This window comes from Microcebus murinus, chromosome 20 (genome assembly GCF_040939455.1).
Source record: "Microcebus murinus isolate Inina chromosome 20, M.murinus_Inina_mat1.0, whole genome shotgun sequence".
Lineage (NCBI taxonomy): Eukaryota > Metazoa > Chordata > Mammalia > Primates > Cheirogaleidae > Microcebus > Microcebus murinus.
In genome coordinates, this window is record NC_134123.1 from 22,859,178 (window position 1) to 22,884,091 (window position 24,914).

Genomic DNA, 24,914 nt, shown 5'->3' on the forward strand with positions numbered 1-24,914 from the left:
GTGTGTTCCAGTAAAATTTTATTTAGAAAAACAGGTGGTAGCCATAGTTGGCCAACTCCTGCTCTACAGTCTATCTGTATGAAAGAGTTCTGGAGGCTTTACTCTTCCAGTATGGTCTAGAGAAGTGTTCTCTAATAGAAATGCAATGTAAGCCTCATGTTGTCAGCATTAGAAATTTATTAATGAGATATTTTCCATTCTGTTTTTTTTTTTTTCCACACACTAAGTCTTCAAAATCTGGTGTGTATCTTAGGCTTGCAGCATATCTTGATTCAGACCAACCACATTTCAAGTGGTGTCCAATGGCTACCATATTAGCCAGTGCAGGTGTAAGCACTCATAGTTATCCAAGATGTAAATGCTTCTCCAGAGTAGAAATTACCCTCTGGTAAGGCCACTACTCAACCAGTAAGGTGTTCCTGGTACCCTTTCTCTTCCCTGGCCTTCAGTTTTCAGCCTCACCACTAGAAACTACCCAAAGCAGTGCTTCTCAAACTTTATGTACATAATCTCACTGGGGTGGGGGATATTATTAAAATGAAGATTCTGATTCAATAGTTAAGGGACAGAATCTGAGATATTGTATATTTAACAAACTCCCAGGTGGTGCCAATGCTACTGGTCTAAGGACCATACGCTTAAGAAGCAAGGGTTGAAAAGATCACTCCAAAGAAGATGGTCACAACCAGAATTGATGGGCTACCCTCCCCCTAAAAATCAGCCAGGTCTAATTCCAGCATGCCAAACATCCCTATTTGAGTCACCACCAAAAATGAAAGCTTCTAAGGTAGCATTGTCCAGTAGGAATATAATGCAAGCTATATATGTAATTTTAAATTTTCTACCAGCCAAATTTAAAATAGTTTTCAAAAAGTGAAATCAATTTTAATAACATTTTCTTTAACCACAAATACCAAAAATATGATTTAAACAATTAATACAACATCTCTAATCATCAGGGAAAAGCAAATCAAAACTACAATGAGATATCACTTAACTCTAGTGAGAATGGCCTTTATCAAAAAGTCCCAAAATAATAAATGTTGGCGTGGATGCAGAGAGACAGGAATACTGATACACTGCTGGTAAAACTGCAAACTAGTACAACCTCTGCGGAACGTAATATGGAAATACCTTAAAGAGATACAAGTAGAACTACCGTTTGATCCAGCAATCCCATTACTGGGCACCTACCCAAAGGAAAACAAAACATTCTATAAACAAGACATCTGCACTAGACTGTTTGTAGCAGCACAATTCACAATTGAAAAGATATGGAAACAACCCAAGTGCCCATCGATACATGAATGGATTAATAAAATGTGGTATATATGTACCATGGAGTTCTACTCAGCCACAAAAAACAATTGTGATGTAGCACCTCTTGTATTATCCTGGATAGAGCTGGACCCCATTCTACTAAGTGAAGTATCCCAAGAATGGAAAAACAAGCACCACATACACTCACCATCAAATTGGTATTAACTGACCAACACTTAAGTGCACATATAGTATTAACATTCACTGGGTGTTTAGCAGGTGGGGAGCGGTGGAGGGGATGGGTATATTCACACCTAATGAGTGTGGTGTGCACCATCTAGGGGATGGACACGCTTGAAGCTCTGACTCGGGTGAGGCAAAGGCAATATATGTAACCTGAACATTTGTATGCCCGTAAAATGCTGAAATTTAAAAAAGCAATTATGCTGACTGGTCTCATTTAAAATATTTTACTACAAATCTTAAATCATCCTCAGTATTACTCCTAGTTGATCACTTCATGTCTTATTTCATTGAGGAATTAGAAACTACCAGAGGAGAAATAGTTCCTCCCACAACCAAATCTACGACCTATAACTTCTACCTTCCTGTTACAATGAAGGGCATTATCTCTGCTCCTGTATAAGGCTAGGGCCTTGACTTGGGAATTGGATCGCATCCCTTCTTGACTTAAAGCTTTGGTCCCTATAGTTAAACACTCTATCTTAAGCATCACCTTTTTCCTTTTTTTTAAAGCATCACCTTTTCCCTTTTTTTTCCCTTTTCCTTGGGCCTTTTCTCTAAACTCACTCGTACAGTGATCTCATCCAATTACATGGCTTGAAATGGTATCTGTAAGCTTATGATTACAAAATGTACATTTATCTTCACTTCAGACTTCCTGTGAGCCCACTTTATCTACACTTGGGTGTTTAGTGGCCATCTCAAATTTAATCTGGCCAAACTGAAGATTTTTATTTCATCCTCTATCTGCTCCCCCTTCAGACTTCTACTCAGTTAAAGGCATCACCATTCACTACTTCATCCAATTCCTCAACAAGTTCCCTAGCCCTGACTTTAAAATATATCCTGAATCCCTCCACTGCTACCACCTTAGTCTAAAACATCATAATCTCTTGCTTAGACTTCTGTGATAACCTCCTATCTAATTTTCTTGCTTTCATTCTGCTCCACCATCCCCACCCTTGAACCTGTTCTTCACACAACACCAGGAGTGTTCATAAATTACCCTTTGATCGCCTTTATCATGGCTAAGATAAAATTCAACTCCTTATCTTGTCCTTTTAAATTGTCTTCTCTGGCATACTGCCTATTTCTCCCACTACTCTCTCTTGTATTACTCTATTCCACCCACACTGGCTGTATTTAAATTTTTTAAATATGTCGGGCTTGTTTGATTTCAAAGTGCTGGGACACTCATCCCCAAAATCTTCACAGGGCTTTCTCTTTTACATCATTAATGTCCCAGCTTGAATGTCAGCTCCTAAGCAATAGATCACCCTGGTTCAAATAATTCTCTTTACCAATCTCTTTTCTTTTACGTGGGTTAATTTTGCTTGATAGCACTTAACAGCTACCTGAAGTTATATTTGTAATTATCTGTTTTACTTATTTTTTTACTCCTCCACTAGATAGTAAGTTTTGCTAATGAAGGAACATTGTCCTACTCACTGCTGTGTCTTCTTCATCTTGAACAGTACCTGGCACACAGTGAGTAGTGAGTAAATGAATCTGAAAGATTTCAGGAGATAGGTCAGGTAGCTGTCCAAATCAGAATTAGTTGTTTGGCTTATCTTCTAAGTCTTCCAAGAATGAAAGTCTCTAGGACAAAGTAAGAGACTGCAATCTAGTCCAGACCAGGTAATGTGTTCCAATGCTTATTAGTAGCTGGATGCAGAAATGCTCGATGATTTCCTACTAATCCACTAATTTGCCTGTTTCTGTCAATAGTTACTAGCTATTAGTTTCTGCTGCCTCATCTTCGCCTAACTTACCATATAAGAGCTTGCTTTTAAACCACGAATTTCTTTGCTTGCTTTGCCATCTCCTTGCTTGGCTTTTCTTTCTTTAACAAGCACAACAGCATGCTGCTGCATCTTCAAAGAGTAAATTAATTCTGTCCGCAAAAGGGTCAAGTGCTAGAAAGTGCATAGCCATGCAGTTTGCATGGCAGGATACAGAAGATATGATGCTAATAAGATTCTAAGATGAGAACAGCAGACTGTCTCTGGGGATTCAGATGAAGGGGTCTGTAAATTTTAAAAGAAATGGTCTCCGAAAACTAATGATGTCTGCTTTCCAATTCATTAATAATGTGGAGTGGGGAGATGGGAGTGAGATCCAGGCCATGCTTTGAAATATCAAAATGTAACGAGGAAGAAAACAGTAAGAGTGATCTCAATGGGGTCATAAAGCTGGGAGAAGGAGACAAACTGTAAGAAGATGTGATGGTGCTGTATGGAGGGGAGGGGATCAATCCACCCCATGTATGTATATATATGTGCATATAGTACCTTTATCTATACACGAGTAGATAAAAAGTTCCACTAGAAAAAAATACTGTAACATTGATAAGACTTTTGCAATTTTCGTATTTAAGGTGAGTCAGAGAGAATATTTCAAGTATTATAAAACATGTCTTAGCCATCTGCCTTTCCATATTTACAAACCTTGCCCTTCACCTCTTCCCATTGCATACAAGGAACTGAGTAACAAGAACCTCAACCTTGTTTGTAGTTAATAGTGGAAGAAAAAAAACCCTCAGGCAAAGCCTAATGAACCAAGAGCAATTCTGAGCTCTCCTCTGTAATATCTGCCGAGGCAGTGCCTTTCCAAGGGCTGCCTGGACATATCGTGTGACCTTGCTGCTTTACATCATTAAAATTTCCCATTACTGGAATGGTGTTTGCATGGAGGGGCCGTTGTGCAGATATTATGGCTGAGTTTCTCCCTGCTGCATTTGGAGTTAGCGCTAATAGAAAATGCCTCTCTGCTTGAACAGTTCCCTCGAGCTGGGAGGTGTGCAGCAGCAGGAGAGTTTAGCTTTGGCTTTTATTTTGACAAAGCTATTACGTTTTGCAGATTGAGGTTATGGTCTTTCCTCCTATCTCTGTATTTTATCTGCATGATATTTTCTGATCTCCCTTTTAAACCCCCATTAGTTACGATTGAGGCTCTAGGGTGGCAGCCTGCCTTGGAGCTGTGATATCGTCAGCTTTTCTTAGGAGCCACTAAATTGACTGACTGATTCAGTGGAGTTCAGTCATGTGGAACCTTTCCAAGGGGCCTAGCCTCAGAAGGAGACCCTTCTGTGCCAGACAGAGGCCTAGGAGGTTACTGCAACCCCCAAGGGACTGACAAACTTAAAAGCAAAAGTGCAGCTTCATTCTCCAGGGCCGTAGGTTCTTTCGGCCACATCCTCCTTCTGAGCTTCCTTCTTCTGCAGGTGGCCTGGTGCACCAACAAACTGTAGAAGTTGACAGATCTGGTGGCATTTCCCAAGTCCAGGCCCCCCCTCGGCCTGTTTTACTAACCTAAGAAGCTGCCGTCCCATTGTTACGCTTTTGTGCAACTGTGATGTTATGGTTTTTGCATAAAGTTTCACAATAATGAATGCTTTTTGCCTAGAGGGGGTGGAAATATTTCAAAGTACTGGTTATACAGCTGTAAACTGTTTAGAACCATTTGAAAGAGGGAGAGATTCCTTGGCCAGCTCTCCCAGGTTTCTAAGCAAATGATAGCAGCTTGAGACGTTTTGAACCCAAAGCTAGTTTTCTAATTTTTAAAGCAAGATAGTGTAACCATGTCTTTCTCCACAGCTTTCCTATTTTAAGTAAGACAATGAATTCTTCCCAATAAATGCTTTTGAAGCTGGGAGGGTAGCATAGCCACGTGCCTCAAACTCTTCACTTTGTTCACCTTCTCTTGAATGTGTGGGACGTGGCAGTCTGGAGTAGGGGCTGTCAGGGAGAGGGCGTTGTAGAGGTGAAGAATTTATTTCCTTAGGAAATCTCATTAGCGATGCAGTGCCTGTTTTTCATTGAGGTTTCTGCTCCTTAGCTTTGTTTTCGGCTGAGTAACAGAGCCTGAAAGCCGTCTGGTGACTCACAAAAGGTCACGCTGAGAGTCGGGGGCACAGACCAGAGCATGCTGCCTACCTGTGATTGATGTGTATTAAAGCTGTCTTGAGCCACTCATAAACACAGCAAGAATCCTGTTCTCTTTTCATCAGTGCTCTTGACCAAGGCTTGATTTACTGTTTTGAAATCAGCTGCTCCTTCAGTCCTCTACAAAAGCTTCTTTAATAGCTTGTCATAACAGTTGATGACAATTTGGAAAAGCTCACATATTCACTATATTTTTTTAAATTGACTTTGCACTATTCCAGGTACCAAGGCTTTATAAACAGTTTAATTGTTCCCTGACTGTTTGCTGACCTAAAGGAAAGTGTTGATGAATCAGACCCTCCTTTTCTATCTATGAGGGTATTGAGATATGTATTCAGTATTGTAGCAAATCACTGCTGAAAATTGGTTCCATGTCCCTGAGGCTACTTACCTCAAAAGGCAAAAAGTACCTGCTAGAGAAGACTGACCAGCTCTGCTATTTCTTGATGAGATTGCTTTAAAGTTTCCGTTGAGAAGGGATTGAAATTGGATCCAAGTGTTGTGACAGTACAGTTCTCATTCTGGTAAATAATAACAATCATCTGTAGCTATTGAGTGGGTTTTGGCAGTCTGATATGTCTAGCTATATGATAATGAAGTTTAAGACTGATGTCAATATGACTGAAGCAGTAGTTGTATAATCGTAGAAGAAGTGTGTGCATAGGATATATAAGACTTATCTAAGACACTACAACAATTAAAAATAAATCTCTCTTTCTGATCAATTTAATTGCCATCTTTTTATGGCTTGAGCAATTTGAGCTGCTCCCTGACCTCCCAAGAGCCACTTTTACATCTGTGTCCAGGAATGCCCCCTGAGGTGATTTTCAGAATATCTAACAACCCATTTGACAGGTATAGCAACCATTCAGAATGGATGCACCAGTCTCACAGAACAGATGCTGGCCATGGCAGCCAGTGTCACTGTACCAGAACATCCAGCTGAACATCAGCCCTGTTCTTTATTCCTCTCTCTATATAGTGCAAATCTTAACTCTCCTTCAAGGGTTGGCTTAAGTTGCACTTCTCATCATGAATCCTTTCTTGTTCTATACAGTCTATTTCTTGATTCCGAATCCCTGTAGTACTTACAGCCTATGCCTCCCCATTGTCCCTATATCATATGCTATTGTTAGTCTACTTTTTAACATTCCCCACGTCACAATGTAGTGCACATGTGGACATTTCGAAAATATTTTTGAGCATGGAATATTCTGGTGAAAATGCCCCAGTGATGGTGTTTGAAAGTGCTACATTTGGTATAGTGCTAATTTGAATTTCCTTTGTGGGCTTGAGTTTGGTATTCAAGAATCCCACTGTGTTTTAAAGGAGCCACCTGAAAAAATTACATTTTATCAAAGAGCTGTAGGACCAGCACACTATCACCAGTGCCTCTTCTGCACTTTTGTACTTTGCATTTTTTCCAGATGGTGAGAAACTTTCCTCCATTCTTTTTAATTCGGAGTAGAATTGCAAGTGAGAATTGCTATAGTGTTGGCAGAGTTGAGTTTTCACTAAGACCTGTGGAGAGTTGTAGATATTATAGTTGATTCAGTATATATTAGATCATATTTTCAGATTTGAGCAGCATATATAATTTTTCTTCAGAACAGAAAGAAAATACATAATGAGATAAATTTACAAGAAGTTCCCCTGTGTTTGGCTTTTTGATAAAAGGTTAGTTTAACTGTTTGAAACTTGGGTTTTTTCCTCCATAGATATGATATCAAGAGACACAGGTTTTAAGCCAGCCCTACCATGAGTTATTATCAAAGCCTCCAGCAAATAAAGGGGTCTAGACTCTGCCAAGGGGCTTTTAAGAAAGAAAGGTAGAGATGGATCTCTTGAGAAAACTGAGGGCAAAACCCCCAAAGTATTGGATATTGTTTCAGATGATGGGTAATGTATTTCTTTTATAAAACTAGGGTGCGGTGTTATAAAGCAAGTATGAATAAATGGGGAATTAACAGTTGCTTCCTGGAAGCAGCTAAGATAAACCATGTAAGACAGTAAAAACATCAGAACAGAATTGGGAGAGCTAGTTCTAGTCCTGACTTGGCTATAAACTCTCTGGTTGGCCTTGAGCATGCCACTGCACCTCTCTGGGTCTTTCTCCTTGTCTATAAAATGAAGAATTTCACTATACAAGGCTCCTTTCAGCTAAAACATACTGTGACATACATCTGTGACAATCATCTTTCTTATTATGCCATCTCTACCCTAGTCTCTGTTCTGTCCTCCTCTTCATGCTGCCTCTGTATCTTCTTCTGTTTATTTCATTCTGCTGAATCCAGCCATTCCTTCCACTCAGCCCACTCACAGGCAAGTAAGTAATACAGTAATAAAACAAAAAGTGGGAAAATACTCAAGTACCTACTACTGGTCATCATAGTCCATATTTTATTTACTATAAATATGTCCCTGTCTCTGTCTTAACCTGAAAAGTCCCTTGAAAACAAAAACTGGGCCTTCTCTTGTTTATTTCTATTTCTATTTTCATTATATATATATATAGAGAGAGAGAGAGAGAGAGAGTTTTGTTTGTTTTGTTTTTAGGGACGGGGTCTTGCTCGGGCCCAGTCATAGTTCACTGTAACCTTGAATTCCTCAGCTCAAGTAATCCTCCAGCCTCAGCCTCACAAGTAATTAGAAATACCATGCCTAGCTAATTTTTCCATGTTTTTGTAGAGATATGATCTCACTATGTTGCCCAGGCTGGTTGAACTCCTGGCCTCAAGCAATCCTCCTACCTTGGCCTCCCAAAGTGCTGGGATTACATTCATGAGTCACTATATCCAGCCAATTTTATAATATATTTTAAAGCACCTGGTAGATTTGGAAAATATTTTATGAAGATAATGATATTGACATCTTGAATTAAAAGGTAGTATTCCTCTATTCTATTAATATTCCTGAATACATAGCAGAATGTTGCTACTTGTGTATATACTTATCATTAACTCTGTGCTAGTGCTAATGAATATGGTTGGTACAGACTGATTGCTAATTATTTTTTTTGGCTGATTTTTCTTAAAAAATATAAATTATAAAAATTAAGAAGAAGCAGAACAGTGTCATAGGAGAAATTAAAAGAATAGCCAAAGATTTATCCCTGAAGACGACCCCAGACTAGGTGATATTATGGGTAAATTATATTAAAACTTAATGAGATTACTCCTAGGTTATATAAATTTTCCAGAATATAAAAAAGATGGAAAGCTTCCCCATCAACTATATATGGCTAGTATAATCTTGCTTATAAATCCATATAAATAATAACAGAATAAGCCAATTTAAGTTATGAATATATGTTTAAATTCTAAATAAAATATTAGCAAATCAAATTCTGTACTGTTTTAAAAGAAAAGAATGTATTTCTAACTGATACAAGATTTAAGCTATTGATTGATTAAAATTTATTTCTGGAATGCAAGGATAGTTTAACATTAGAAAATCTATTAATTTAATACATTACATTATCAGAATGAAGTAGAAACCTATATAGTCATCTTAAAAAATGTTAAAGAACTGTATGACAACACTTATTTCTAATTAAATGCAATTTTAAAAATTCTTTAGTAAACTGAGAAAAAGAAAAAACAAAGACCTTAATCCAATAAAGGTATGTACCAAAAATCTACAATAAACATTATAATCAAAGGTATTTGGCAGAGATGGCTAGCTGTACCTCACTTTCTATTCCCCTTTTCTACCTTAATAATATGAACCCTATTTTTTAAGTCAAGCTCATGGCTACCTGGAATAAAAACTGCTTTTCTCAGTTTCCCTGTCCACTAGATATAGCCATGTGACTAAGTTGGCTAAATTTGACCAATGGGATATAAACAAAGGTAGTACAAGCAACTTCAAGGAACTGTCCTTGTCAATAAGGGTGAATTTCAAAAGTCTACAATATCAACTTACAAAAGGCTGCAAGCATTGTAATACCAACTATGTAAATATTAAAAACATACAAGTTAATAATTATGACTTAAAAGTACAAATAAAAATCATAAAAAATGGAAAATATGCATAAAAATGAAACATACCCATATCAGAGAGAATGGGAAGGGAGGGGGGTGGTTCTTCAGCTGTATTTGTAATATTTTATTTTCTTAAAACAAAATAGTAAAAGTGTTCTGAATCAAACATGGCAAACAGTTAATAGCTATTAAACCTGGGTTGTATCAAATGACCCAGCTATTAGATCAAATTATTTTATGTGCTTTTCTATGTGTATAAAATATTGCATAACTTAAAAATTTTAAGTTGTGTAAAAATAAAGCCTTGAAACAAAAGGAAGTCAAAATAAACATCAGAGGTTACCCTTTGTTCTTCTCAGATTCCAGGATGATTGAACGTGTGTGAGCCTCAGGGCTTGGCCTAATTGCCTCCTCCTCGAGTAAATAAATGTCCCAAAGCAAAAGCTAAAGATAGTCACTTTGATTTGTCATATCCCAGAGATTGTTCTGATGAAGGAATCAATTCAGATGCTGTATTACTAGCAATAGATTATTAAATGCAATTCGAGTAAAACTACCCTTATACCTTTATTTACTGTAGGTATTTTTTTTTGCTGAATTTGCCTAATAAAGGTAGGCCAAGATAGTAGAAAATAAAATGCAATGCATCCCATTCATAAACAGCAACAAAAAACATAAAATGCCTAAGAATAAATCTAATAAGAAATATGCAAGTCCTACATGAAACAAAACTGTAAAATTTACTGAAAATTATAAAAGGAAACCTAGATAAATGCAAAGATATTCTATCTATTCCCTAGATGGAAATGCTCAATATTATATAGATATTAATTCTCCCCAACTTAATCTATGCATTTAAATTAAATACCACTAAAAATAGAACCTGATAAGCTAATTCCAGATTCATCTGAAATAAGATCTCCAGGAATATTTTTAAAAAGGCAATAAGGGAAAGTGATCTGTATCAGTTATCTAAATACAATATAAAGTTTTAATAATTGAGGATCCAGAAACAGATTAACATATATGAAATCTTAATATAATAAGGGTTGTATTCAAATCAGTAAAATGAGTAAAAAATAACATATATGTAAATATTATATATGGTTATACCCTAACTGTAAATGTCCACAAATATAAATCCCAAATGGATTCAAGAGCTAGACATGACCAAAAATTTATAAAACTATCAAAAGAGAATGTAGAAAAGTATTTCTCTATTTTATGGTGAGGAGGGCCTCCTTAAGCTAAAAACAATACCTAGAAGTTGTAAATGAAGAAATGTACAGGTTGGATTTCATAAATATTGAGACAAACTGGAAGAAAATATTTGCAACACGTAAAATTCAAAAAGATTAAAAATCAGAATATGTAAAGAGATCCTAAATATCAATGAGGAAAAATTCATTTAAAAATGAGAAAATGACATAAAGAGACAAATGTAGAATGATATGAAATAAGAACTAAAATAGCCGATACACATGTAAAAAGATTCTTCATCTCATTAGCAATCAAATAGAATGCAAATTGAAAAAAGTGAGTGAGATTGGCCAGTAGATTGGCCAGTACTTTAAAGATTAATAATTCTTGTTATTAGCAAGACCCTGAGGAAACAAATATTCTCTCAAAGAGCCATTACCTGTCTCTTCTACTTTCCCCCTTGTTCACTCATCCTACCACACCAGCCACCTTGCTTTTCCTGACACACCAGCTCTCTGTACACCTCAGATACTTTGACTTGCTGTTCCTTCTTTTTAAATCCTCTTCCCTCAGATAGCTGGGTAACTTGCTCCAATACTTCCTTCAAGCTCTTCTCAGAGATTACCTTTTTGCCAAGATAGTTGTACCATCTAATTCAAATATGCAACCCACCCCATCACTCCTGAATCCTTTTAACGTGCTTTATTTTCCTCCATGATGTTAGATAGGTAGTAGGTAGGTAGATAGATAAATAGCCACTGTATAAACATTTTTTGAAAGAATAAAAAATGCTACTGGTAAGAGAGTAAATTGGTGCAAATTTCCAGGACATTTTGCGTTTACTTAAATACTAAAATAAATAAAATGTACTCTCTGACCTAGCAATTCCACTTCTAGGTATCTGTTCTTAATAAAATACATTTGTACACAAAGAGACATGTACAAGGATGAGCAAGTAAGTTCTGTGCAGCATTGTTTTTGATAATAAAAAGAGAAACAACATAAATATCTACCAACTGAGAAAAATAAAATATGGTATGTTTATAGAGCACAATATTATGCAAATGTCATGAAGAATAAAATGAGCTGTATGTACTCACATGGCAAGATATCCTGATGTCATGTTAAGTGGAAAAAAGCAAGTCACTGGAAATTATCTAAAATATAATCTTATTTATGGAAAAAAGTATATGAGTATATATACATATTTATACACACATTTACTTATATATAAATATATGCATACATAGAAATATATATAGGTACAAATTTAAGATATAAAATATATACACCAAATTGTTAATAATTTATTAACCTATATGGAGAATAGGAGTTTGGGTGTGGAAGAGCTGGTATAGGAGTATATTCTACTTAATTCCCTATTGTTTTAGTCTTTTGCAATGAGAACATACTCATGTACTACAGTTTTAATTAAAAATTAGAATGTCTCCAAGGTTATCCTTTTCCAATGTCAGTCTCACTCATTTGTATCCTGAAATGCTCTCTTGGGTGGCGGTGAATGAGATGAAGTAATGGCCAGTGTGCTGGGAATTGCGTTTAGAAGAGCATTGTGCTAGGGAACATTAGTCAGCCATGTGTGCCCCATAGAAAAAAAGGTTGAGAACTATGTTCATGCCCCATTGTTTCATCTCCTCCCACAGCACCTAGAAACAAAAGAAGCCTCATGTTGCCTTTACTGTGGTCACAGTATGTCAAAAGTGCAGGAGGGTTTTGTTTTATTTTTGTTGTTATTTTTGTTTTGCAGTTTAGACACATTTCATACCTACAGAATAGCTCTATGTGCTGTATTCTTAGTACTTTTAAATAAATAAATGCTTCCCTGCTAACATCAAATACAGTGAAATAAATTGCAAGACTCAGGGTGTGTAATGAGTATGCTGGCAGTCCCTTCTTTTAACTCTTACATGTGAATCAGAAAATATAAGAAAATATATTTTATGCTGACCTCACCTTTGCAGGCATTTGTAAGCCTTTCCTTATGTTCATTTATTCTCAGTTGTTGTTTCTTTCCAATTTATACACAAGCATGTTTGTGCTAACATATGGAAACACATACACACAAACACATTCACACACATACATGCACACAGCCAGAACTGACTATCTCAATTTCAGGCTTTTTCTGGATAAGCATTGCTTGACCTTGCATCTATTTGTCATCGACATCCTTTTAATGACTACCCAGGGTTACAACTCACTGACCCATGGACCAGTGACAACCTTCTGGAGCAGCTCTGTTTAAATCAGATCCCCGTCTTTTCCTCCTTTTCTTCGTGATTTGACAGGATAGAATTGAGTTGATAGGGTCTAAGTAGGAGGAGAGTGATTTCTATTCATATATATTAATAATGATAGAAATAACCAAAATAATGATAATGATGACTAATGTTATTGAGCACTTACTATTTGCCAAGCACTATTCTAGGCATTTTATGGGTCTTATTTAATTTTCCCAACAACTCTACAAGCCAGGTACTATCATTATTACTATGTCCGTTTTACAAATTAGGAAAATAAGGTATAGAGAAATTAAATAACTTGCTCAAAAGTCATACAGCTAGTAAATGGCAAAGTTGAGCTTTGAACACAGGAACAAATGTAATAATGATCAAAAATCTGAAAGAATTGAAGGTCTTTGTGAATTCATTTTGGTTTTTGATATTTTAATTCATTTGATATTTTTAAGTTACTAAAATAATACCTGCTTGTAACAAGTGAAAACAATAAAACAAAAAGCCCTATGCCGATAAGACTGATCATCCATCCTCCCATTCATACCCTGATTACACCCCTCCACTGCCATCTCCTAATGAAGCCAGGCTTGACAGCTGGGGTATATCCTTCAATGCCTTTCTCTTTATTCATACTAACATAAAGGTATACATACACTTACATAGAGGTCTCATTTGTTTGTGTGCGTGTGTATCTGGTGTCTTATGTTTCTCAGAATTCCCTCCTCCAGAATTCCCTTCCCTAGTCTAGAATTGGCCATAAGATAAATTTGCCTGAGATTTATTCCTAATTCTATATGACTCCTGGAAATCCTACTTCTCTGATCAAACTGTGCCCGATGCAGTGTGGAGTTGGTTTATTTTTATCTAAACAGAATCAAATTGTACATGTTACTCTTCAACTTCCTTTTTTCACTGATAGATCATGGAGATTCTTATAAGTCAATAGATTTCTCCTCCTGCCTCCATCCATTTCTCCCTATATGCTTATATATAATAACACTAAAATATAAATTTATGTATATGGTATTGACAACCCAAAATACATGACTGAGGCAAAGATCTCAATCAGTGGATGTTTACTAAGCCAAAGTTTGAGGGTGTGCCTCAGAAAAGCACAAACTGCAGAAGCATCTGTGACCTGTGCTCTCTGAAGAGGGATTTGGGAACTCAGTATTTAAGGGGCATACAGAAAGGAAAAGGAAGAGGAGGGTGGACAGTAAGACAAATAGTTACATTCTTGTGAGCCTTTACTTAGTGCCTAGGAAATCTACATTTTTTAAAAGATAAGGTGAATGTTTAAAGAAGAAAAGGGAGTAAAGGAAGAGTCAATTATGTAGTAAAGAAAGAATCAATTATGTAGATCTCCCTGGGTAGGTGGAAGAATGATTGATCTTGTCTCTGTTCTGCACCTGGGAAGATAAACTTGTAAACAACATTATTAGTGTGGAATCAGACTTTAGTTTTAGGAGCCAGGCTTAGCCTGCAGCCTAAAGTTACAATTTGCATGTCCTTGTTTATGGGAGGCCAGCAAAGAATTTCTTTATGAATGATCTGCAGAGGCAGTCCTTACAGATGCCTGAGGCCTTTTACATTTCTGTGGGGATCCAATTTATGTATAATGTTCTTAACACCTATTCATTTGGAAGGGTGTATTACATAACTCAGCCTCCAGGCTTGAACTTTTCATTTGCATAAGGAATTGAGTGGGGTGGGGACAGTCCTGAGATTTTTATTTTCTTTTATGGTATACATCATATTTCTAAGTTTGCTTAATGATTTATTAGTTTTATTTTTGTCCTTTTCTTCCAACTCCTGTCTTATATTTCATACCCACCCTCCAGACAACTTGCATTAACAAACTTATGCATACTTTTGAATTTTCTTCATTCTCATATTCATATATGAACTAATAATTACTGGAACAAGCTGTATTGCTTAAGTAAACTATACTTTCCCCTGCCAAGTTGAGCTACCAATTTTTTCACATGTTAAATTCTCATATTTATTATGATCTATTTCTGGATTTTCTATCCTGTCAGTTGATCTATCTGTTCTCTCATGCTGATACCATATTTGTTTGTGTATGAAATCTATAAAATATGTTCTTACATACAGTGAAGTAAGAACCCACACACACCTACACTGTTCTTTTTCATATGTTTCTAGATTATTCTAGGATTTTTATTCTTATATATAAATTTTAAAATAATAATAAGAACCTATTTTTTAAAAAATTCTGGTAGGATCCTAATTGTTTTCTTTTATAGTAATTTGGGAGAATTACCATTTTATCATCTTTGGTCTTCCTGTCCAAGAACATGAAATGCTTTTCTAATTGCTTAGATCTTATTTTATGTCCTTAAGTAAGATTTTATAATGTTAAAAGAAAAACTTAAGATAAATTAATTTTAACAGTTTAATTGAACAGTGATTCACAAATTGGGTGGCCCCGTGAATGGAAACAGGTTCAGAGACTTCGGTGCCACTATGTGGTCAAAGAGGATTTATGGACAGAAAAAGGAAAGTGAAGGACAGAAAATGGAAGTGAGGTATAGAAACAGCTGTATTGGTTACAGCTTGGCATTTGACTTATTTAAACACAGTTTGAACAGTTGGCCAGCTGCCTTTGATTGGCTGCAACTCGATGATTGGTCTGAGAGTAGGTTATAGTCTGTTTACACATCCAGTTAGGTTACAATTCACAGTATTAAGAGAAACCTTTAGGCCAAACTTAAAATATGTAAGGAGGCAGGCCAGGCACGGTGGTTCACTCCTATAATCCTAGTCCTCTGGGAGGCCAAGGTGGGAGGATTGCTTGAAATCAGAAGTTTGAGACCAGCCTGAGCAAGAGCAAGACCCCTGTCTCTACAAAGAAAATTAAAAAATTAGCTGGGCATGGTGGTGCATGTCTACAGTCCCAGCTACTCGGGAGGGGGCTGAGGCAAGAGGATTGCTTGAGCCCAAGTATTTGAGGTTGCTGTGAGCTGTGATGATACCACCACTCTAGCCAGGGTGACAGTGAAACTGTCTCAAAAAAATTTTTTTTAAATGTAAGGAGGCAGCTTTAGGCTAAACTTAATTTAACAGTAGTTTTATTCATATAATCCTATGCCTTTCTTTGTAATTTTATTCCTAATTATTTTATGTTATAGTGAATAAAATACTACTAATTTTTATTTCTAGGTCCCTATTACTAAAATATAGAAAACATTTATTTTTAACAATTGTCTTATATCCAACCCCCTTAATGGATTATTTTTAGTAATTCTATCAGGGTTTAGTCAGAGAAGGAAAATAATGAGTATCATGGAATGGGCTTTAATTATAGAATAAAGGATGTTACATAATTATGGGAAATGTTTAGAAGTAAGGATCCAAAAAGGGGAGTAGGGGATTAGAGAAAAGTCACTAAAAATCCCTCTTTTTTTTGAGACAGAGTCTCACTCTGTTGCCTATGCTAGAGTGCCTTGGAGTAAGCCTAGCTCACAGCAACCTCAAAGTCCTAGGCTCAAGCAATCCTTCAGCCTCAGCCTCCCAATTAGCTGGGACTACAGGCATGCGCCACCATGCCCAGCTAATTTTTTTCTATATATGTTTTGTTGGCCAATTAATTTCTTTCTGTTTTTAGTAGAGACTGCATCTGACTCTTGCTCAGGCCAGTTTCAAACTCCTGACCTCGAGTGATCCACCCGCCTCAGCCTCCCAGAGTGCTAGGATTACAGGCGTGAACCACCGCACCCGGGCTAAAAATCCCTCTTAAACGTATGGGCATGGAAATCTGCAAAGCTAGATGCATCCAGGAGGCAGAGAGAGAACAGGAAGAGGAATTGACAAAAAGTTTCTGGAAAGCTGGCACCTTTGCACAGCTTCTCTCATGGAGTTATCAGTCAAGTGTCTGGTGAAGGGTCTGGGACTACTTTTGTTCAACAGATCTAGCAGTCAGAAAATAGAGTTAGAGCAGGGGATAATGATGACAAATTCACTGGGCACCTCTGCATCTGTCCTTCATCATCTCTGACCCAGAAGATCTTCAGAGACAATGGCTGCTTTTGTTTACCAAGTTTCATGTGACTTTGGATTTTGGCCAACTCTTATACAAAACCACAAAAGGAAGGACCTTTGAAAAACATAGTTTCCATTCTAACTCGTTAACATTAGATCAAGCACACCAGTCTTAGTGGTTTCTTTTCCAATGCCTACGTATACTATTTAATTTTCTTGCCTCCATGCAGTCACTAGACTCTCTAAGAAAATGTTAAAGTAATAATTACTATTAATGATCCTTTCTAAATATTATAGTTACAGATTTTAATTGAAATGATTTTAGAGGTTTTTGGGTTAGTGTTTGTTTGTTTGTTTATTGAGACAGGGTCCAGCTCTGTCACCCAGGCTGGAGTACAGTGGTACAATAAGAGCTCACTGCAACCTTGAACTCCTGGGCTCAAGCGATCTTCCCACCTCAGCCTTCCAAGTAGTTGGGACTACAGGTTTGCGCCGCCACGCCTGGCTGATTTTTTCTACTTTTTGTAGAGGTAGGGTCTCACTATGTTGCTTGGGTTGGTCTTGGCCTCAAGTAATCCTCCACCTTGGCCTCCCAAAGTGCTAGATGTGTAGGCATGAGCCACCGTACCCAGCCAGGAATGACTTTTGAATTGTATTAAATGCCTTTCAACTGATATAATAATTATTACTAATATAATAATTTTGTTTTTCCTTTTGGATTTGGTAAAGTAATGAATTATGTTGATAAGTTTCCTAATATTGAAATATTCTTTTATTCCTGGAACAATCCCTTCTTAGTCATACTGCATTATTATTGTGATACATTACTGGATTCCATTTGTCATTACATTATAACTTTTGTTTGTATATTCATAAATGAGGTTGTGTTTTTTAGCTTCATTTGCGTGAATTATAGAGTATTTTTCTGGGACACTTCACACTGACGACTCAATAATTTCAATAGATCATTTGAGGCATTAATAGGTGGCCAGCAGGATAGGGAAAGAAGAGGGGAGCATTTACTCTCACAACAGCTTCCACATTGGTTGACCTCTGGGTCCTAAGATAAATTACTCACCGCACAACTGATCTGCAATTTCTCATGTCTTCCTCTTCAGCATGTTTATTATTTCATTACATACTCATTAATGGGAAGGACCATCTGCTATGATGTTTTCATATAACAGATTTAATTAGTCATTCATTTGGTGCTGAGAAAATAGAAGAAGGTATTCTATATAAAATGCTCTTCTAAATACTTTTTCTGAATTTAGTAGGAAATAAGCACTATTAAAATTAATATTTACACATGTTAAAAACATAACTTTGACTCCATAAACACCTCACTCGGAATCCAAGGCTTTTAAATATGTCATCCACAGTGATTTCAGTAAGTTCATATTAAGTTATTCCATGGGCCCAATGTTGTCATTCAATAAAAAAACAATCAAATCTGCTATTTCATATATCCTCTAAATGTGCAGTTTTGCTACTTGAATTAGTAAAAGTGAGCAGGGATCTGTATACATTTCAAATTTGTACAGTTTATTTGCTATGAGGGGAAAGAAAAAGATTGCCTTACTTCTTACTTGCCTTTGCAGGGGACAAATAGATACAGGCTTTTGGGGCTAACACCAGGCTCATGTTGGAAGGGCTCAGAAACAGAGCAAGGACTTTTAGGGGTCACAGAATCCATAAAAGCAAATTGGTCTGCGCCTGCCTCAAGCTGTGGTGTTAATATTAGTAGACAGGATGCTGTAGAAACGTGAGGGAGAAAACTATAAAAAGTGATATTTAAATTGCTATGAAGCTTGAATTGAGCTCTTTTCCATTATTCTAGAATCATTATTAATATGAGAGAAGCAGAGAGAGACCCAAACCCAATGAAAAGCCATAGGAAGTTACAGAACACATGAAAATCCCAGCTGGTGAATAAAATCTATCATGTTGGCAAAGCAGCGTGAGTGAAAATCTTTTAAACATGCATCAGCTGCAGGGGCTGAATGTTGAGAAATAAAAGATTAAGATGATGCTGGGGAGAACTGGGGGACATTCATGCACACCCCTCTAAGAAAAGCCTGCTTATGCACTGCTGGGCTGTATACCATTAAAGTGATAAAGCAAGCTCAGCTGCTAAAGACACGTCTTCCCTGTAATGTATATGTCAAAAAACATAGCAGAGACATTATGGCTCAGCTCCCTGAATTGAGTAATCTCTAAAATGAAGATTAGATATTAAATAGTTTTACTGCTCTATTATTAGAGTTATAGCAAATCTAAGTGCTAAGTTCCTTTGAATATATTGTCCTTCATACCAACCAGGCAATATCATAAAGATAATAACTGAGGTAGAATATTTAACAAATATTTATTGATCACCTACTATGTGCAAAACTACAAAAATAAATCAGACATGGTCTTGGACTTGCAGGAGTAAAAGTTCATGTTCTGTGAGGGTAATAGACATACATAAATAACACTAAGCCAACTGTAACAAGAATAATAACAGAGGAGTAGAATTCTACCAGAATGTGGGGGGGGGAGGAGGGGGAGGAAGGATGAATAAAGATGACAGTTGGGAAAAGGTAGTTATATAACATTCTAGTGTGGTCTAGGAGTTCCCATCCTGACTGGATTACTAATGAGCTACGTGACCTTCAGCAGGTCTCTAGGCTTTCGTTTTCTCATCTGTAAAATGAAGGGGTTACTCTATAATGATCTCTGAGGTGCTTCTTCAGAACAAAGTCTAATTTTATTATCCTATTCACATAGCGAAACAGCAAGAGTAAAATTGTTGTCATAAACAAAATTTTAAAATTTTGCCACAAAATAGTTTTGGTAGCAGAGCAGCTTATATTTACTTTGTACTGCATGTTTCTTCTTCCTGTACAAGTGTACATCAACACAGGGGAAGTCAAAAGGGAGCATCTCTCAATGTAGCATATTAGACTTTAGTGGAACAAATGTCAAAATATAGAAAACTACAAAGAATAATATAACAATCACTTATATTCTATGTTACAAAAGTAAAACATTACACATAAAGCTAAAGCCCCCAGAATCACCATCCTTCTGTCCAATTCTCTTCCTTTCACTCTCCAGAGGTAACTATTAGAATTTGTTTTACATATATGCTTCAAATTCATTCTTGTATCTTAATATACATTTATACAATGTACATATCCATAAACAATACATAGATTATTTGGTATATTTTAAAATGTTACATATATAATATCCTCTATTATTTTACTTCTTGCTTTTACTACTCATTATCATTTTTTGGACCCATCTGATAGCTTGTTCTTTTTCATTGCTTTATAAATTCCATTATATAATTTTCCCTTTTTTATAGATTTTTGACTTATTTTCAAATGTCTAATATTACAACCAATGCTACAATGAACATACATGTACACACACTTATGTTCACATCTCCTTCTGCACATGTGTGAAAGTTTTTCTAGGACCTATGGCCTGAAATGGAATGGCCCATTATAGGGTTGTGTTGCCATAGGCATTCCAAAGAGTTTGTACCAATTTACACTCCCACCAGAGGTGCTTGAAGTTCCCACATTCTTACCAACATTTGATATTGTCTGACATTTAAACTTCAACTAGTGAAAACATTTTTTGGAGTGTGCTTATTGGCCAAGCAGATTGACTTCTCTGTGAGCTGCTGCTCCATTCCCTTTACCAACATTATGTTGTTGTCTAGAAGTTTTAATATCCAGATTTCCTTAACTTGAAACAACTCTAATAGTTTGAGTTTGTTTTTCCCTTTAGGTCTTTAGTCCATCTTAAAAATCTTAAAAATATTTTGTGTGTTTAGGTAAATAATGTCTTTTTATTCTTTTCCATATAGGCAATTGTCTGAAACCATTTAGTGAATAATTTATTCTTTCACTCAAGGATTTGTGAAGTAAATTCCTTCAAATACCAAGTTCCCATACACGTTTGGGTCTGTCTCTGGGCACTTTATACTGACCTGTTGATCCAGCTGGCTTTTCATTTTGTTTTTTGATTCCTTAAATGATTGGTTATATTTAATAAAAAGGAAACTAGTTCAATGAGAGTTTCCATTTCTAATATCAAAGCTGAAAGATTTTCCTCCACTGCCCTCCTTGGTATCTTAAGTGTCCTGGAAGCTACTGTGGGGAGATGTCCACCTGGAGTAGGCAGATGGTGGCCGAGCAAATGTGGGGCACAAGTGGAACACTAGCCCACTCCCAAGGTGGCTAGGTGGCCAGTTGGCAAGTTCAAACTGAAAACTGGATAATTTAAATACTAGATTCAGCTTTAGGGGAATTCTGGGTATTTGTATAATACTATGCCTTCTTTGGCCTTTCCCTGGCAGCTGCTGGGCAGTGGCTCACCTAAACCACTCTGCATTTAGGGATCTTTGGGATGGCCTCTCTTTCTCCCTTCCTTTTTAGTATTCACTGCCTCCTTACCATATCCATCTTCTCCTCTCTCCAAAAGTCCTACTCTCTTATTTCACATTAGTTCTTGATGGACAATGCTATGGTCTGGATTGGTGAAATTGTATTAATATGCTTGGGTTGTCATTTCTCTAAGTCATGGTTTATTATAAAATGAGAATAATGATTTTACCTTTCTCATAGGTTGTGGTGAGGATTAAATAAGATGATACATGTGTGTGCAATCTATTACACTGCCTGTCACTCAGGAAGGGATTGATGAATATTAGCTATTCTTGTTATTTAATAATAATATAACATCAATATTAGACTGTTTTCAAAATAAAATATATTTTTATATTTTCAAGAAACAAAAATGAGTTTTTAAATTTATGTCCAGTTGCTATAGACAATGTCTGTAATTGTTACTTGAGTTCCTTTGCAGTGATTAATATTGACTAGTAGAATGCAATCATTATGGATGATGTTGACACCAAAGTAGTAATTCCATGCATTTTTTATATTAAGTATTAATCTAATCATGTAACTAACACTGATAATATCAGTATTATTAGGTATCATTATGTATCATTAGGTATCCATGAGGTATCATTATGAATACCTAATGGATATTTTAACCCATACTTAATTACAGACAAATAATTTTTGCTTCCCTTTTGTGTACAGGTTCTCTTCTCTGTGCTTTCAAGGTTCTATGGAGAAGGCAAAGATTTTGAAGCCTTTTAAGAGATGATCACAGACATTCACAATGTCATCTCCCTAAAGGATTTGAAGGCTCTGCCATCAACCAAAGGAAAAGCACTAGTGAGAGTCAGGATACAATTCCAGACAGGGGCCACTTCTTACTCAGAATGTGTCAAGGTCATGTGCCTATGATGTGTTCACATCTGAGCCAGCAACCATGAAAACAGAGAGACTGGAAGGAAGAACACAACAGTTTAGTAAGTACTAAGTGCTGCCATGTAGGTCGTAACGTTTCATCTTGATAATAACTCTGAGAGCCAAGGTTCATTAGGCCCAATAAATAGCAAAAATATGGGTCAAATCCAGATTAAAAGTTGGTATTCTTTCTACCACATGTATTGCTTCTAATAACAAATATCTTAATAAGTGCCTTCCTGAGAAATACTGTTGCTATAGGACTTTTCTTTTTCTTTTTTTTTTTTTTTGGACTGTTTTTTTAAATTTCAGAATATTATGGGTGTACAAACATTTTGGTTACATGTAATGCCTTTGCCTCACCCAAGTCAGGGCTAGCAGCATGCCCTTCCCCCATACAGTGCACTCCATCTCCACTGGTTGTGAGTTTCCCCACTGCACCCCTCACCTGACCGGCACCCAGTGAATATTACTACCATGTGAGGACCTTAGTGTTGATCAGTTTTTAGGCCTGTTTGGTTTTCATCTACACATATGTTATTTCCAACCAAAAGAATTGATTTTGCTCAGTTATTCTGTGTCAGGGATCAGCAAACCTTTTCTGTAAAGGGATAGTCAATATTTTCAGTTTTGGGGACCATATAGTCTCTGTTGCAACGACTCACTTTTTTTGAGACAGAGTCTTGCTCTGTTGCCCGGGCTATAGTGCCGTGGTATTAGTCTGGCTCACAGCAACCTCAAACTCCTAGGCACAGGCAATCCTCCTGTCTCAGCCTACCGAGTAGCTGGGACTACAGGCATGTGCCACCATGCCCTGCTAGTTTTTTCTATATATTTTTAGTTGTTTGGCTAATTTCTTTCTATTTATAGTAGAGATGGGGTCTCACTCTTGCTCAGGCTGGTCTCGAACTCCTGATCTAGAGCAATCCGCCTGCCTCGGCCTCCCAGAGTGCTAGGATTACAGGCGTGAGCCACTACGCCCAGCCATCAACCACTCAACTTTTGACAGCCATAGATAATATATAAATGAATGGTTAGCATGGCTATGTTCTAATAAAAACTTTATTTACAAAAACAGACAGTAGACATATTTGGCCTATGGCTATGTTTGCAGATGCCATTTTGACATATTTCAGTCTATAAAGTTTCAGAGAGTTCCATTTCCTATAAAGTTTTGAAATCTCCCTAGGTCTATATCCAGCAGTGATCCCCCAGTGTCCCTCACTATGAAAGCCCCCACATTTCATTATAACTCAGTCTTGGAGAGAAGGGTGTGAGGCTTGTGCCCATTATGGTGAAATTTGTATCATTATAAAAATATTTATAAAGGGCCTTAGAAAAGTGAGAGTTGCTGCCCCACTGCTTGTATCAGAGCAAGCCCTGTGGTAGGAAATCTCATACAGAGGGTGGGCTCTAATTTCAGAGGATAAGAACCTGGTGTCCCATGGAGGTCTCAGTTGGAGCTATTGATTACATGGTATAAAACGATGAGATTGGCAGCACTTGAGCCACCAGTATCTAAATTCTGTGCAGGGAATTTTGTGCCCATCAACTGCACTGATATACTCCACCATGCTAGCAAGTGTCTTGGTTTTAAACTCCGCAAAACTCTACCAAATTATTTATGTTGGCCTGATTTTTCTACTCTTCTATCTTTTCTGGCACTTTTTTGTTTTAAATGTCTGTATAGCTGCTTTAGAGACATTCTGCCACCTTTTTGGACTCGGCTAGATCATGTGGAGTAGTCAGGTTGTGATTGGGATCTTAATAACCTGTCAAAACAGAGTATTTAAATCGTGGTCATGTTATTTTATTTTCTTTCCATGGAACACAGATAGCCAGGAAGACAAATAGGAGAGGCCCTTTGGTAGTTTTTCCTTGTTTGTGTGATCCTGAGGGTTTTGATGAACTGTTTTTGGCAAATTACATTGAGGTTATTCAAGCCAGCTTCAGCTGGATCTGACTTGCTTAATGATTTGGCAAGGATCTGAAGCATTGGAAATCAAAACAAAACAAAGAAGAAAATAAAAACTCAGATCAGATAAGCATACATCATAACAATATAATCATTCAGCATCTTATCTGGTTACTTATAATAGGTTGTGCAGTGACAGAAATGGAAATAATTTACTGTGGCCACTCTGTTACTGTAAAATCATTTATGTGCTGTGAAAAGAATTGCAAACTGTTGAGACTCAAAGATCCCCTAACTGCATTCTCCCAAGGAGTTCTCCACCACCATTCCCAGGTCTATTTCATATTTTAAACATTTTCTTAGATTTTGGACTTTATTATCTATGTTCAGATTCAGCAAGCCTTACACCATCAAGAAATACAGTAATGAGAAATAGAGCTACTTCTGACGTTTTTATGGTATGTGATATATGATATAAAATGATGTATTAAGCTCTTTGTAATAATTTTTAATTTTTGAAATAGCTGATTCTTTGGGGATCATTTAATATATAATTCCATAGATTTTAGTGATATCAGGTTTCTTTCAAGTATAATTTAAATTGAACTCTGGTGCTTTTTTGTCCCCCATCAACTGTGAATCAAATAGGAGCCTATGAAGTCCTATTGGGTAACAAATGGTAGGCCAAGGAAAAATTGGTTCACAAGTCATACCTGAAGACAAATAAGATTCAATCCCTGCCTTTAAGGAGTATGTGGGGGAGGAGACGAAGAGAGACAGAGAGAGACAGA

General features: G+C 36.7%; 1 long non-coding RNA gene across 1 annotated transcript in view; it reads left to right on the forward strand.

Annotated features, from left to right (window-relative positions):
- LOC105859038 (uncharacterized) overlaps positions 1-22,426 on the forward strand; it is a 219,957-nt gene extending 197,531 nt beyond the window's left edge. The window contains exon 8 of the long non-coding RNA XR_012913694.1: positions 21,996-22,426. This is a non-coding gene — a long non-coding RNA (uncharacterized LOC105859038). The remainder of the gene's footprint in view (positions 1-21,995) is intronic.
- The last annotated feature ends 2,488 nt before the right edge of the window (positions 22,427-24,914 follow it).